The sequence below is a fragment of the Lygodium microphyllum genome, chromosome 1 (genome assembly GCF_053477565.2).
Source record: "Lygodium microphyllum isolate KBCC chromosome 1, Lygodium_microphyllum_v1.1.10, whole genome shotgun sequence".
Taxonomy (NCBI): Eukaryota; Viridiplantae; Streptophyta; class Polypodiopsida; order Schizaeales; family Lygodiaceae; genus Lygodium; species Lygodium microphyllum.
Genome location: NC_141135.1, coordinates 109,526,440 through 109,541,086, shown reverse-complemented (window position 1 = coordinate 109,541,086; position 14,647 = coordinate 109,526,440). Strand labels below are relative to the sequence as shown.

At 43.5% G+C, this 14,647-nt stretch overlaps 1 pseudogene; it reads right to left on the bottom strand.

Annotated features, from left to right (window-relative positions):
* Positions 1 to 351: 351 nt before the first annotated feature.
* The window catches only part of LOC148041535 (putative glycosyltransferase STELLO1), an 87,924-nt pseudogene continuing 73,628 nt past the window's right edge, over positions 352 to 14,647 (bottom strand).

Here is a 14,647-nt window from a genome sequence, read left to right as displayed (position 1 = left end):
AGCAATCATATCTAAGAATTGAAGGGAATACATTATACAAAAGCATCCTATTCAGAGGAGATGATGCCTATTTTTAGCATGTTTTCAAGATAATTCTTGCAGCAATAAAGTGGAAAGGAACAACCTTTCTAAAGTGGATATATCAATTACAATTGCTTTGCTGGCCGTTCAAATCAGTTTGAATAAGCTCTACAATGCCATTTTCACTAGACAATATGCTTATAGTTTAAAGAGAGCAGTAGGTCGATCGATAGCTTGTTTCAACATTACAGCATCTTGTGAACAACAGCTACCAACACTATGTGTCTTAACCATTGGAACTAAAAAAAAGGCTTAATGAAATCATTCCATCTATGTACTGTATAATAGCCTGGACCCCACACCAAACTCTTGATCCTCACATAAAATCTACATTAAATGAAATTAAAAAACAGGAACATTATCTTTTTTAAGTCAAATTTACAAAGGAGTTAATTTTCAAGGCAGAAAGTTGACAAATTGACCTTCTATAAATTCCAGAATTTAGTTTTATTGGCTTGCAGTAAGCTCCAATAATTCAAAATAATGTGATCTTTAATAAACAGGAACCCCTCTGCTTTTGGATAACGCTCAAAGATATGAGAAAGTTGTCTACAAAAGAAAAAGTGATGGTTAACAAACAAAACTAGTAGATTCATCCATCCAACTAGCTACTTGATATTGGTTTTGTGACAACAACATCTAGAGGGAATATTTGGGATATATAGATCAAGTATTTTGATTGATATTAATCCCTTGGTGACCAAAGAGTTGAATGCTAATAATTGGTTCTAAAAAATTTGGCAATCACAACAGAGGTAAAAGTTTAAAGAAGGGCCTATTCGATAGTGCTTGAAGCACTTTTGTCTTTAGGTCTCATCGTTTCCACAAGACTTGAAGATGTATTGGCACATTGTCATAATGGCAAGAGTATGGATAATGGGTATTTTTCCTCACCTATAACATCATCCAAGCATGCTTGCATGGCTCATGGGTCCACAAATTTGTGTGGTAATAAAGTCGTTCTCCTCTAATTTTCCTATATCAACATCATCAAAGCAAGTTTCTATCACTCCACTCTTTGGAAATTCATATAATGAAGCTAGTGTCAAAAAATTGGCCTGCTTTAGACATCCATTCCTATTTTGAGTTTCAGTTGCTTTGAGTTGCTGACACATAGCATGTCTTTGAAGGCATCCTAGTATGTTTCAGAAGCATTAACATTGCAACATAATAGAACCTACTACTTTCAAAGCTTTAGTTGTGAAAAACTCTACCAATACAAGATGGGCTAAAGAAGCCCAAAGAGAAGGCACCCCCTCTGGGACAATAGCTTCATTTCTCAATAATTATGTCATTCATAAACCTATTAACTAAAATCCTCCCAAGACATCAAGGCAAGATTTTGTTTATGGATTAGACCTTCACAAACAAATGATATGAACTACAAACACAAGCTATTGGAATGTCCTGATAACTTTCAGCATGTATATCCACATTGAGGTAAAAGAGTATTTATTTCACTCACTTGTATGCTTGCCATTCTTCAACTACTTCAACTACTTCAACTCCAAAAGATGGATCACTTTGTTCGAAAAGTGTCACCACAGTGTCGAAAATTCTGCCATAAAGCATTCTCCGTCCAAGTGTTGTTTTATTAATTCACCAATCACAGAACAGGATTAAGACAACATCCCCATAAAACTTTCTCCATCTGAGCAAATTTCCAGCTTCAAAGCCTACTATTAAAGCTTCAACCACACCAAGGTGTGTGGAAGGGAGTGCCAAAGGCATGAACTCCCAATGTACTGACTAATCTGTTAGAGCTTTCCCCCTGTCAATTTCAAGAGTGAACATTCTTGGTTGGGTATACCCCACTGAAACAAGATCTTGAAGCTAAGCCACAGTATAATCCACACTTGAGCTGTCCAAAAACCTGCTTGAGCCATAGAATAGCTTAGATCATCAACTCGTTTAAAGAAGGTTGCCTTCTTTGATCTCCAAGAGACCAAAAAGTCAGGCCTTGTGTCAACACTGTCATGTAATTCCTTCTCATCTTCAAAGAAATGTGGCTTTAAGGTATCTTGCCCGTTAATCAATGGTGGATATAGTGTTACATAACCCCCGATCTCCCATAAGAGTCTTTGCACCCAATATCCCCTCATTATGTCTGAAACTCGAGGGTTTAATGATAGATGAAGAGAATGGAACAATGTTTGAGATGATTAATGGGAGCCATCATACCCTATGGAAGTGCAATAGGAGGGGCTTCTGTATCAAACTTGATATCAGACAACTTAGATTATGATTTTTGAGTATTATTAAAAACAACATCAATGTCAGGGAACCCATTAGCTAATCCTTACTAAGATGGCGTATGTCCATAACAAATCTATGCATTTATGTTGCTTATAGATTCCAGAAGGAAGCCCCTAGGCCACACGAATCTCTGGCCAAAGTGAATGTAAGGGTTGAAAAAATTTTGCCCCTATTATTAGATAGCTCCAAGTCAAAGTGGTTGCTTAGATCCCCCCTATTATGGATGCATTCTCATCTGCATCATAGATCACCTTTGCACCATGCTAGATTGCAAATAAATATCCAACACTCTTCCTCACATATGAAACATATGGAAGGTGGGAAAGGATCCTATAACCAAGAGCTTCTTGCTACTCAACTGACAAGAAAATGGCTCCTCTCACTTCCCAATCACTTGGTGTCTCTGTATCTCCAATGGCAACAACTTGCCATCCTTGCATTTTCACCATAGCCTGAACTTGCTCTGTGAAAGAGTCAGAGGTTGTTACCATGATCCATTTGTCTACCTTGACAACATGGAATTTCCTAGTATCTACCACATTGTACACCTTCTTGAAGTCTACTTCAGGGTATGGATTCTTCTCGGCACTCTTTGGGCTTGAGTGTATACATAGGAGGGCCGAGTAGTTACTGCAGTTGCAAATGACGATGAGGATGAGGACAGTGAGAAGCACAAGACCCAAAATGAAAAACTTGGGTAAGTTGCTTTTGGCTAAGGCGGCTAGGGTCCTTTCAAAGCAGCTGAGATCTAGGGTAAGCAGCTTTGAAGTCAATCTTCACCGCGGAAGCATTCTTGTCATCCTCATCTTTTCTATGGGGTGGGGCTGCACCCTGCTTGTGGGCAATGGCTGAATTCTTGGGATTGGCTCGCTCCTGTTGGACAAGCATTGTGAGGGAGGATTAGATGCAGGGGTCACAGTGCTGGCTCATGACACCCCACACACACACATGCCAACAAAGATGCACACAATCTCAAGGTTTATGACATTTTTGCTTAAATTATCTCTTGTGCAAGGGAATGGAAATGCAATGAGCTTTGCATTTGAAAATTGCAATTCCTTTAAGTGCCTTTTCTTTTCGCAACAATACGATTTATATTAATAGATATTTACATCATCAAGAAATATCCGATATGGTTTTACCTGAAAACCATCACCCTAGCTCTTGGAGAATAGCTTGAATGATATTTCAAATACTAGGAGCAAGGTTTTGTTTGCATAAGGTCTCGTATGGTTTGAAACAAGCACCTATGGCAAGATGCATAGTCATTTGATTGCTCTTGGTTCTAGTCACTCACACTAAGAGCACGTTCTTTGTCCACATAAATGCAAATGTTCTATTGATTCTCGTTATTTAGGTGGACAATATGCTATTGATTGGGCTCCATGAGATGTGTATTATGGCCTTGAAGGTCAAATCACAACATTCATTTGATGTTACAAATCTTAGCCATTTGCATTACTATCCATGCATACAGTTCACTGCAGTAGTTGGGGGGGGGGGGGGGGGTGTGGGGCATTGCCTAAGGTTTTCAATAAGGCTAAGGTTTCGAAATACACATGATCTAAAAAAAAGTTGCACCTATGGGGCTCTAGCTTTCTACATAGGAATCATGTTTCTACGAAACCATGTATGCTTCAAAATCACAGCTCTTAAAAAGTTCCAAAGCTTAAGAGTTTTGCCATCCAAGGCACCTTTGTCCTTGAAAAGGTAATAGACACATGCTAGTAGAAGCATTAAGACCTACTTTGGAGACCCCATTTTTTGGTTTAGTCTACAATGTCTTTGCCATTGGGCAATGCCAAAACAAGTGTAGGATAGTTTTATGTCTCCCTAAAACAAACAAGGCATAGTACTGAAACTTTCTAAAATCGGAAAGTGTATCTTTCACTAGTAGCTTTCTAGCCAATATCTTCCAGATGAACACATTCAGTTTAGTAGATGGGTAGCTTGCTAGACATCTAAGAGCCTACTTTTTCTTCTCTAAGAGGTTTGTGGGTATAAGTTCTTCTAGTTGTATTTTGACTTCAAGATGATTGCTTTGTCATTCCTCTCAAAATCCACCCTCTTATTTATCTTAACAACCAGCTTTCCCTTATGATTAAGCAAGTTGTGGAGAGCATCAGCAAAGGCCATCAAAACGAGAGCATCCATTCTTCTCTTCCATCACGATTGTCATATCTTTTCTATACTTGATCTTAAGAGTATTGAAAAAAAGAGAGGGATGGGGGTATCTCCCTCTATCAACCATCTTCCCTTTAATTGGATTTTCAAACCTGCAATCTTATTCATCTCTTGAGCTATAAGAAAATCTTCAATATGTTCTACTAGGAGCCACATGAGAATAACATCTTTATGATTAAGAGAAATATCATACAAAATAAACTCTTTACATCTAAAAACACCAACCATATGTTTTCTTCTAAATGCAATTTGATCTCTGCCATCTTCCTTTGAAAGTGAAATCTGATAAAAACATGTAGCCTTCTAATCTAAGAGTGGGTTCAACTTGCCTTCAACCAGCCTAAACCAAAGCTTGTTTGGTTTACTCAATGAATTTATGTTTCTTTAGGAAGGATACCTTGAGTTGAAATGGAGGGTGATTTTGAAGACTACATCGATTGGAATGTGGTCAAAAGCCATGATAGATAGGATAATCCTCACCTTGATATGAAGGGCCAGTCACCAACCCATTGGCTTACATATGCTCTATTTAATCTTGCTACCCTCCATGATGAATCTTTATGGAAAATATGCCACGCAAAGCATTGCAAGAATGATTGATCAACGATTGCATGTAGTACATCAATAAATCATGTTGCCTACAAAATGCATCCTAACTTTTCCTTTCTCCCAATAAGATTGTATAAGATGCAACAATCTATTAGTGCTCCAACATGTCACATTCTAGGAGAGTACAGTTGTGCTTCACGCATGGACTTAACTCTTATTCCTTTAAGAGCTTGTTAACCCCAACACGAAGAAAGCAAAAGGAAATAAAAAAGACGCAGGGCAAAGGCGGAAAAAAGGTAGCCCGACTAAAGAAAGAATAGGAGAAAAGGCCAAAAGCGCAAGGGCAACCTTAAAAGTTCAAGGCAAATGCAAAAAGGGAAAGGCGCATTTTAAAATAAAAAGGCGCACCCTGAAATCTTGTAAAAGAGCGCCGGGCTCTCACCCATGCAATTTGTAAATGTAGACGGGTGGTGGAAAGGAATCTAGAAAGATAGAAGGACAATGGGAAAAAGGGCCTAGGCTACGACCGACCATGTAAAAAAGAGGAAAAGGGGATGACCGCCCAAAAGGGATTTAGGGTTTTGTATATAAAGTTGAAAAGTGAATGAGAAGTTCATTCTTGTGTGTGGCCAAAAGTAGCTCTCCTCTTCTTCTTCTTCTTCTTGTTATTGCTTGCTTGAGCTTGTGCTTGAGAGAGGGAGTGTGAGAGTGTGAGGGAGTGAGTGTGTGAGGGTGAGGGACCGAGGAGGAGAAGCTCTCCATCTTCTCCTCTCTTCTTCTCTTCTCTTGTCTTGCTCGCGGCAATGGAGCTTGGAGTGTGGAGATTGAGGATGGAGCTTGCTTGAAGCTTGCACTTGGATCGTGGAGCTACCGGAGTGCGCAGGAGAGGAGGTAACTCGAACGGCAAGGAGGTAAGCTCACTACACCCATAGATATGGATGGCGCGTCGGTTATGTGAGAGGTAGCCATTAGTGCTCGGCTTGGAACGCTTGAAACAATAAGCGGTCCGTGGGTCTTGGCGGTTTAGCGAAAGTTTTCACATTTTGATTCCGTTGCCGGGACCAACGGATTCAAGCCTTGAGCGCTTGTGTGCTTCGAATCGAGCATTGGAGTAGGGTTTTCCCCGAACCAGTGCGCTTGAGGTAGATAGGTAGGAAGCGAGGGGGTTAAAGATGGTATTCGATCTCCTTGGCAAGTAGGTTTTTTGCTTTCTTGAGATTTATGTTGTGGAATGAAGTAGTGTAGGTATTTACTTTGTGATTTGGGTGCATTAGGGTAGGAAAAAACAAAGAAAAACAAGAAAAACAAGCATCAGGGTTTCTGCTGTCATAACAAGACATGAGGGTTTGGTTCGTTTGCTGATTTGCATTTTGGAGTTTATTGGCTATCCCAGGTATATAGATCTCTTCCCCATCACTCCAGCATCATTCCTGTGGAATCTTGTAGCTTACAATAAGAAATACCTTAAGATTTTGGACGATTTCATACTCGAAAGTGCGTTCGGGTTGGCGAAATCGGACACGTGATTCAGTGTCTGAGTCTCAGAATCTGACATCCGATTGAGAATCGGACGTTCGGACAACTGTCCGATCGGATCAACTCGTCTGATTTTGGAACTCAAATTTTGGACCAGGTATCCAGAACGCAAATTTTGATGCATCTAAACCCCGAGATTGAACCCAAAGGCTACGTAGAGCTAAAGGCACATCACAGATCCATCACTGGGCTAAAATTTAGAGCACGTAGTTCAAAATTTGGCTATAAACGGTCCTCCAAATTGTGTATGGCATTTACCATAACGGCCCTGCGGGCCGGGGGGGACTGCCCCCCCTCCCGGACCACCGCAGAGGGGGCTCTGCCCCCCCTCCGCACCTCCCCCGAGTAGGTTGGAGAGAAAACATGCGTCGTGAGAGGTCCCCCAAATTGGACCCTAGTGTAGTAATGGCTCTACACGAGCATGGATTCTCACTTGCAAAAGAGCAACCAAAATCCCATACCCAAACAAAGAGAAACAGAGACCCTAGAACATCAATGGGCCAATCTAGCCATCAAGGGCAAAAAGGCCACACCACGAGAACATAAAGACATTGTGTTCATACCATGTCTAGTCAAAGTGAAATGCAACATTAGCAAGCTACAAATGCCAAGATGACTAGACATGACACTCTTGATGAGAGATGTACCTTGAGCAACACTTCACAGACAACCCAAGACATTGGTGGAGAATCCACGTCTGGTCATGCAAGTGGGGACTCAAGGGCATCTGTCAGAAGGCTTAAATTTACAAGCCAGGACCCAGAAGATGAAGACATAGTACCACCCACTTATCTTAGGGTCAAACTCACCGCGAAAAGAGAGCATACTATTGATGCTCTAATTGATGAAGGAGCAAATTTTAACATCTTGACCTATGAATCATGGACCCTACTAGGCCAACCAGAGCTCACACCGACTAGCACAATTCTTAGCCCTTATGGGGGACACCACAAGCACTCGTAGGAAAGTCCAAAGTCCTTGAGACATTTGAAACGGAAAGTTTGCCTATCCTATTTCATGTTCCTCCAAATAGTGCTAGGTGTGGGAAAGAAACCCTCCTAGGAAAACCCTTCAAAAGGGTGACCAAGTGTAGCACAAAGGATACACTTGACACTACCGGGTGTGAGGATAGTCACAACCTTTAGCAAGGGTGACCTCATCAAACCTCAAGGGAAAGGTAAGGAAGGTGCTGACGTAACAGTCAAGCCTACTAACGAGAGCAAGGACTTGTTGGAAAAACTAATACAAGCATAGGTCGAACAACGAGAACCAGTGAGTGAGGCCATGCCAGAAACAAGAAGGTCAAGAGACAATGGCGAGGACGGGATTTGGACTTACAAATATCATAAAAGACCCCAAAAGAAGCCCAAGCCTTATAGATGCAGGCATCGATGGAGGGTCAGCGCAACGCCGCGATGGATATCCAAAGCGTTGCTACGTGCTCAAGGGTATTATGCAGGTAATCGATGGATTTGGGTACCAAAACCCCCTGTTGAACCTCCTTTGTCGATTGAAGGCCAGATTGTATCAAGAGCAAAGAAGCGTAGGCGGAGATCTAAACGAAAAACCAAGGCTCAAGTCAAAAACAGTGGAGTGACCGAGCCCCTCATGGTCGAAATCAAGAAACCCAACGGGACCAATTGGAGGGTAGATCCTCAGCCTAGTGTGCTTGACAAGCAGACATTAGATGTAATCATTGAGGATACGCAAAAGCCACTAGTTCCCAAGGAGCCTTTGATTCCCCAAGAGGATAGTAGGCATCATAGGCACAACATTGCTCATGGCAAGGTTAAATGCTCAATAAAGCAAATAGCAAAATCATCTAACAGCCACGAGCAAATCTCCCAACCAGTGTCAAAGCCACTTAGGAGTCCCAAGTCTCCTACACCCTCTTCCCCTAAATGGACACAGGAAGCACAACACTCGTCAAGTGCGGCTACTTGATCCCAATCTCTACCTACATCAGAGCTTCCAAATGTCCAAGAGGTGGGACACGACACCCCCCTTAGCTCTCAACCTAAGGATATGCATGTGCAATCCACCGTGGCTAGCTCAACTGATACTCGATCTGCGCAAGTGAATGCTCTAAGAGCAATGACCACTTCCAATTGCCCTAAGGACTTGACACCGCAATCCACCAATAGTAGCAAGTCCACTGAACTAGCTGCTACTACTGCAAATCAAGGATCACAGCAGTCACAGCCCTTGGCCATGACAAGGCCCCTTGCGAAACATGTCCTTACTAGTTTACTTGTGAAGGAGGTGTCGCGACCTACCTCCTTAACAACTCCAGCACTTCGAAAGCGCCTAAAACCTAGGCTGGAGGAGTTAAGCACAGGGGAACGGGCGGAAGAGCTAGACTCCCCCAAAAGGGAGACAGTTGTACCTAGGCAACCTGGCAAGGCTATTCCGCAGGCCACGACTAGGTCCCATGAGGACCCTCTAGAGAAGGAAAATGCGGAGGCCCGACCAAGCACATCAACGGCAGCCGATATAGCCCAGGGTCCTGAGACGTTAGTTGCACCTGCGCTGACCAAGAAAAAGAGGAGGAAACAACGAAAACAACAACAGTTGCATGTGGTTGCGAACCCCAAGGACATTGGGACAAAGAGTGCTGGAGAGCTGATGAATAAAGCATCTAGTCCATCCACCAATGAGCCCACTGATGCCTCTCCTAATAGCGGCGAAACCTCAGACACATCCGCGTGCTCTGACAAATCAAAGCAGTCATTACCATCAATGGCTGCTTGCAACACTCTATCTCTAACAATAGAACTCACATTGACAAATCAAGAGTGGATACAACACTGTCACGACGGGATGACGAATTCTCACCAGTCACACCAAAGGAGAACCATGACGCAATAACGAAGCCTCAAGAAAAACATGGAAACCCCAAGAGCATGAGCAATCCTAGCGTTAACCAATCTTGCTCATATAGGCCTAAACCCCTAGCTATGCTAAAGCCCAGGAAAACTCCTAGAACCTTGCATGAGATAGCAACCGAGCAACCCCTCGTTGAACATAGAAGTATCGCAGAATGCTTAGCTGAGTTGGATGCTAAGCTCAAGGTGTTCGCACGAGTTTATGTCCTTGCAGATGTGGGCACAATCCCCAAGGAGAAGCTTGGAGATTACTTGCCCTTTCCTCTATCCTGGGAAGAGCAAGAACATCTTAACGAGCACTATGACAGGCCCCTGCATGAAGGCATGCGACTCCTCTCTGACGAGGAAGCCGACAAACTACGCTTAACTGTCACGTTCAATGATGTGCTCTGCCAACCAAATCTCTTAGAGATAGAGCAACTAAAGCAACTAACAAAGGGCCGAAGTCAATTTGAACAGCATTGGTGTGAGGATCGCGTTGCAATGGCTGAACTAGGGGCTCAAATCATGACAGTCTCTGAGGAGCGATTGGCCAAATGGCGATCCCAAAGGGACCCAACCTATGTGGCACCAACTTCCCTTCGAGTGTGCTGACTGCCATTTGGGGTACAGACTTGGCTGAACCTAGCCAAGAAAACTCTTTGTTTGATAAGGTTCTCACTGAGGAGGAGCTACATGTTGCTAGTAGACTCGGACAAGGGTCCATGCTGCTCGATGTGGCAAAATATCTATCGGTACTAAGTAAGCTGCCACGAGTGCTGGATGTGTGTGCCACGCTCCAGTACAACCCCGAGTTCTACAATTGGTTCTTATCCTCGTGAAGTGACATGGATTCATAAATATGTATATAGATAAACACTGATTTTTGTGTCACCATGTATAAACAATATCAACACACACAAGCAATGATAGTCAAGCACAGGGAGAAGAGTTGGGTCTAACAGGCTAAGCTTCTCAAGTTCTCCTCTCATCACGCATTTAAAAGCCGTGTGACCATCCCCACCTCTAAGTGAAGGGCACGCAACCCACATTACTACCATAGGAAGCCTTGACCAACAACTCTGATGGTGTAGACAGGGTGTAATCCCTTTCTATACACCTTCTTCCCTTTCCCGTCTATCCTTCCGAGGAGGAGCCTTGCCTAAATCCATGACCGCCAGCCGATGTAACTCGGCGTGAACCAAGATCTGCTAATGGCAGGAGGCAAAATATACATCACGGGGGCCATCCCTCTACAACAACACTGCATGTCCCACCCCTCCCCTTCTCGTCCTATGAGCTTGATAACCTGCACTATAATCCCTTACATATGAATTGTCTTATCATGTGATAAATCCTAATCCTTGATTCGCATCTTACAGGCCCCCCGCGAGGAAAACATGGAGAACCAAGGGCAGCTAGCTTGCAAGGACGCTTTCCGCAGTCCACGGGAACATGCAGCATACGCCCCTTTGCCGGTGCGGTACATGCCCACTCTTAAAAGGTACGCCAAGAAACGTGGCCCTAAGCGACACCGTCCCAGACGTAGGCCGAAGAATCCGCGTGTTAGGGGAGTAGAAGCTCAAAGAAGCACGCAAGAAGTGGCATCACCAGTTGTGCAAACACCCAATGACGTTTGGGCACGAGGTGCTGAAAGGTAGAAAGGGCAGCTCGAGACAGGGAAGAATTCAATGATTTGTTCAAAAGCATTTTGGAAACGGTGGCGGCCAGGGATTACACCATTCATGTCCCGGGCGACATGTTCCCTACCCAACCTCACAGGAGCCCCGCACCAGCACTGCCTTAGTCCGCCGGACCACCCGGACTCACTCCTCCTTGTGCAGATCAAGTAGCCCCTTTGATGTACAAGCAACTTGAAAAGTCATCATGCCATAACTTTTTGCCTTTTGATGATTAAAGGGGCAGACTTCCCACTTGTACACACTTTCTTTACCTATCATTAATATATGCTGTGTCTCTAACAAGCACTGGAATAGGCATTGCAATCAGCATCATAGCATTCTGAAAAATTATGTCTTAACATGATTGCATTGGTTCGATGTACTTAACGCAAGTGAGCATATACTCCCACGAAGTGACAAGTGGATGCAGAATGACACAGGTCAAGGTCTAGAGGCGTTTAATATCCAAGTCACCACACGACCACCAACCCCACAAAGAACCATTAGGGAGGAAGTGACAGGAATACCAAGAAACAAAAGCCATGACAGAGACGCCACTGGATGAGAACCCAAGGACACCTCTGTAGAAAGCACATATTGCAACTGAGCATGGTCAAAGCATAATCATCGATTACCTCCTCCTTCTTGGCCAAACTCTATGATCAAGCAGGAGCCACGCTCTCAACAAGGGCGAACGTCTCTTCATCATCCAGGATTCAATTCGCAAGATGCTCTACCCTTGTCCATGCACAGCTCACTCCAAGTGCTACCTCAATTGTTCAAGGTCTCATATGTGACAAAGAGGGTTGCAAAATCTCAAGTGTATCTCTTCATCTCAACAACAGTTCCTCTAGCATCAAGGCTGGTAACACAATCATCTCTATAGTATCCATTCTTCATAGCCTTTGGATCCCAACATTTGTCAATCCAAATGAAAGGCTAGCCACCTTAATGTATGGTATTGATTGTATTCATTTTTTCCACAAAAAAAAAAGAGAGAAAGAAAGAAAAGAAAAGAAAAAAAGGGAAAAAACAAAGAAAAAGAAAATTAAATTAAATTAAATTAAATTTAAAAAAAGCACACAGATCACAGCACCACACCTAGGGGTCCTCAAATTAGATACGTCCAGTGACCTTGGTCGGCTGGCTCCGTCCCTAATTCCCTAGCCCTTTGCACATCCCCCACAATTTTTCAGGGCACATTAAGGGCAGAACATACCTAGGGAGCTCGCCTCGCCTATGGTTAGACCTGTCACCCTGAACCACTTGCATAATTCTTTTGCACTCCATCTCAATGCCATTACAATCAACAGTGGTAAGCAAGGCATGAAAGATAATGAAAAAGTACAACATACTTTTCAAGCACTACAATTAGGCACTAGCTACCAAAAGCTAAGACATCAAGCAGCTCAATTATGCTACATTACCTTGACAAGACCATAATGATGTCTCAAGCAATCTTCAAGTGTACTCCCCATCTTCATCGACAAATTTTTCCATCAACTTAGCCCCTTGCTTCACTGACTCGTTGCTATACAAGGAACTAGGCCAACAGTCTTCTAACTAAGTAATATCTAAATACGCACGAGCACTCACATAATATCTGCACCGAAGTATATACATAGTTTGGGTCCTCAAGTGCAGGACAATACTCTCAGCTTGCTTAGAGTTCAACCTGTCTCCCAAACTAATCACATATGTCTTGTGTACGATAAGAAGACTAGCACTACCCCTTAGGGAGAGACCACACAAGAGGTTTTCAAATTGCAGGTATTGAAGCCTCCAACGAAATGTCGATCGCTCTTTAGCGACACCCAACTCTGAATGCTTATCCCTTACTATCCGACAAGCCCGCAAAGAAGCCGAAAACCAGCACTTGTGCTGGCCATCAATACCATCCCCAACACAGAACAGCCCTACCACCAACTCCAACAGCCTTCCACTAGCCACCTTGGCCACCAACAGGCCCCTAGGACCTTCTTCCACACCACCACCAACACTCCTCCATGGAAACCACAGGCGTCCTTGTCACCCACGTCTTCGGTGCATGCTATAGCCTGCTACCTACGATGGTGAGTGCCATGGGACTGGCACTCGTCTAGGAGGGGGATAATGTTAACCCCAACACGAAGAAAGCAAAAGGAAATAAAAAAGACGCAGGGCAAAGGGGAAAAAAGGTAGCCTGACTGAAGAAAGAATAAGAGAAAAGGCCAAAAGCGCAAGGGCAACCTTAAAAGTCCAAGGCAAATGCAAAAGGGGAAAGGCGCATTTTAAAATAAAAAGGCACACCCTAAAATCTTGTAAAAGAGCGCCGGGCTCTCACCCGTGCAATTTGTAAATGTAGATGGGTGGTGGAAAGGAATCTAGAAAGATAGAAGGACAATGGGAAAAAGGGCCTAGGCTACGACCGGCCATGTAAAAAAGAGGAAAAGGGGATGACCGCCCAAAAGGGATTTAGGGTTTTGTATATAAAGTTGAAAAGTGAATGAGAAGCTCATTCTTTTGTGTGGCCAAAAGTAGCTCTCATCTTCTTCTTCTTCTTCTTCTTCTTGTTATTGCTTGCTTGAGCTTGTGCTTGAGAGAGGGAGTGTGAGAGTGTGAGGGAGTGAGTGTGTGAGGGTGAGGGACCAAGGGGGAGAAGCTCTCCATCTTCTCCTCTCTTCTTCTCTTCTCTTCTCTTCTCTTGTCTTGCTCGTGGCAATGGAGCTTGGAGCGTGGAGCTTGAGGATGCAGCTTGCTTGAAGCTTGCACTTGGATCGTGGAGCTACCAGAGTGCGCAGGAGAGGAGGTAACTCGAACGGCAAGGAGGTAAGCTCACTACACCCGTAGATATGGATGGCGCGTCGGTTATGTGAGAGGTAGCCATTAGTGCTCGGCTTGGAATGCTTGAAACAATAAGCGGTCCGTGGGTCTTGCGGTTGAGCGAAAGTTCCCATAGAGCTTCAAACCACATACATTTGTGACTACCTCTCACACATAACCTCAACTCATGCTCTACTAAAACCAATTACACCTACCTTTGCTATCCAAGAAATGATAAATGTAAATCAATATCAAGATGTAGCGAGAAAGGACTTACCTCTTTGTTGTAGCCTAGCTTCGAGGCTTATTGTATGCATTTTGCAGAGGTTGAATGCGTCATTATCAGATGTAAAGGTTGAATATGTTGTAATTAGATATATTGGGGCAAACTACCTTGCTGTTGCAATTGTCTCAACTCCCACAGCTACGAGGATCTTTGAAGTATTGCATCCATTATGACTCCGCCTTTGCCTTCCTAAGATTTGATTGAATGCAAAGAGGATCTATGGATTGCAAGACCAACTCTCCACTAAGACTTGAAGAAATATTGCTAGCAAGAATGATGATTTGATGGATGATGATGATGATGATACCTCAGATCTTTTCTGCCGTGCTAGCTCGAGGGAAGCTAGACCTACTAGGACTGTGTTGACCCTCTCTCTATGCCATGGTCGCCATATGTTCACACACACA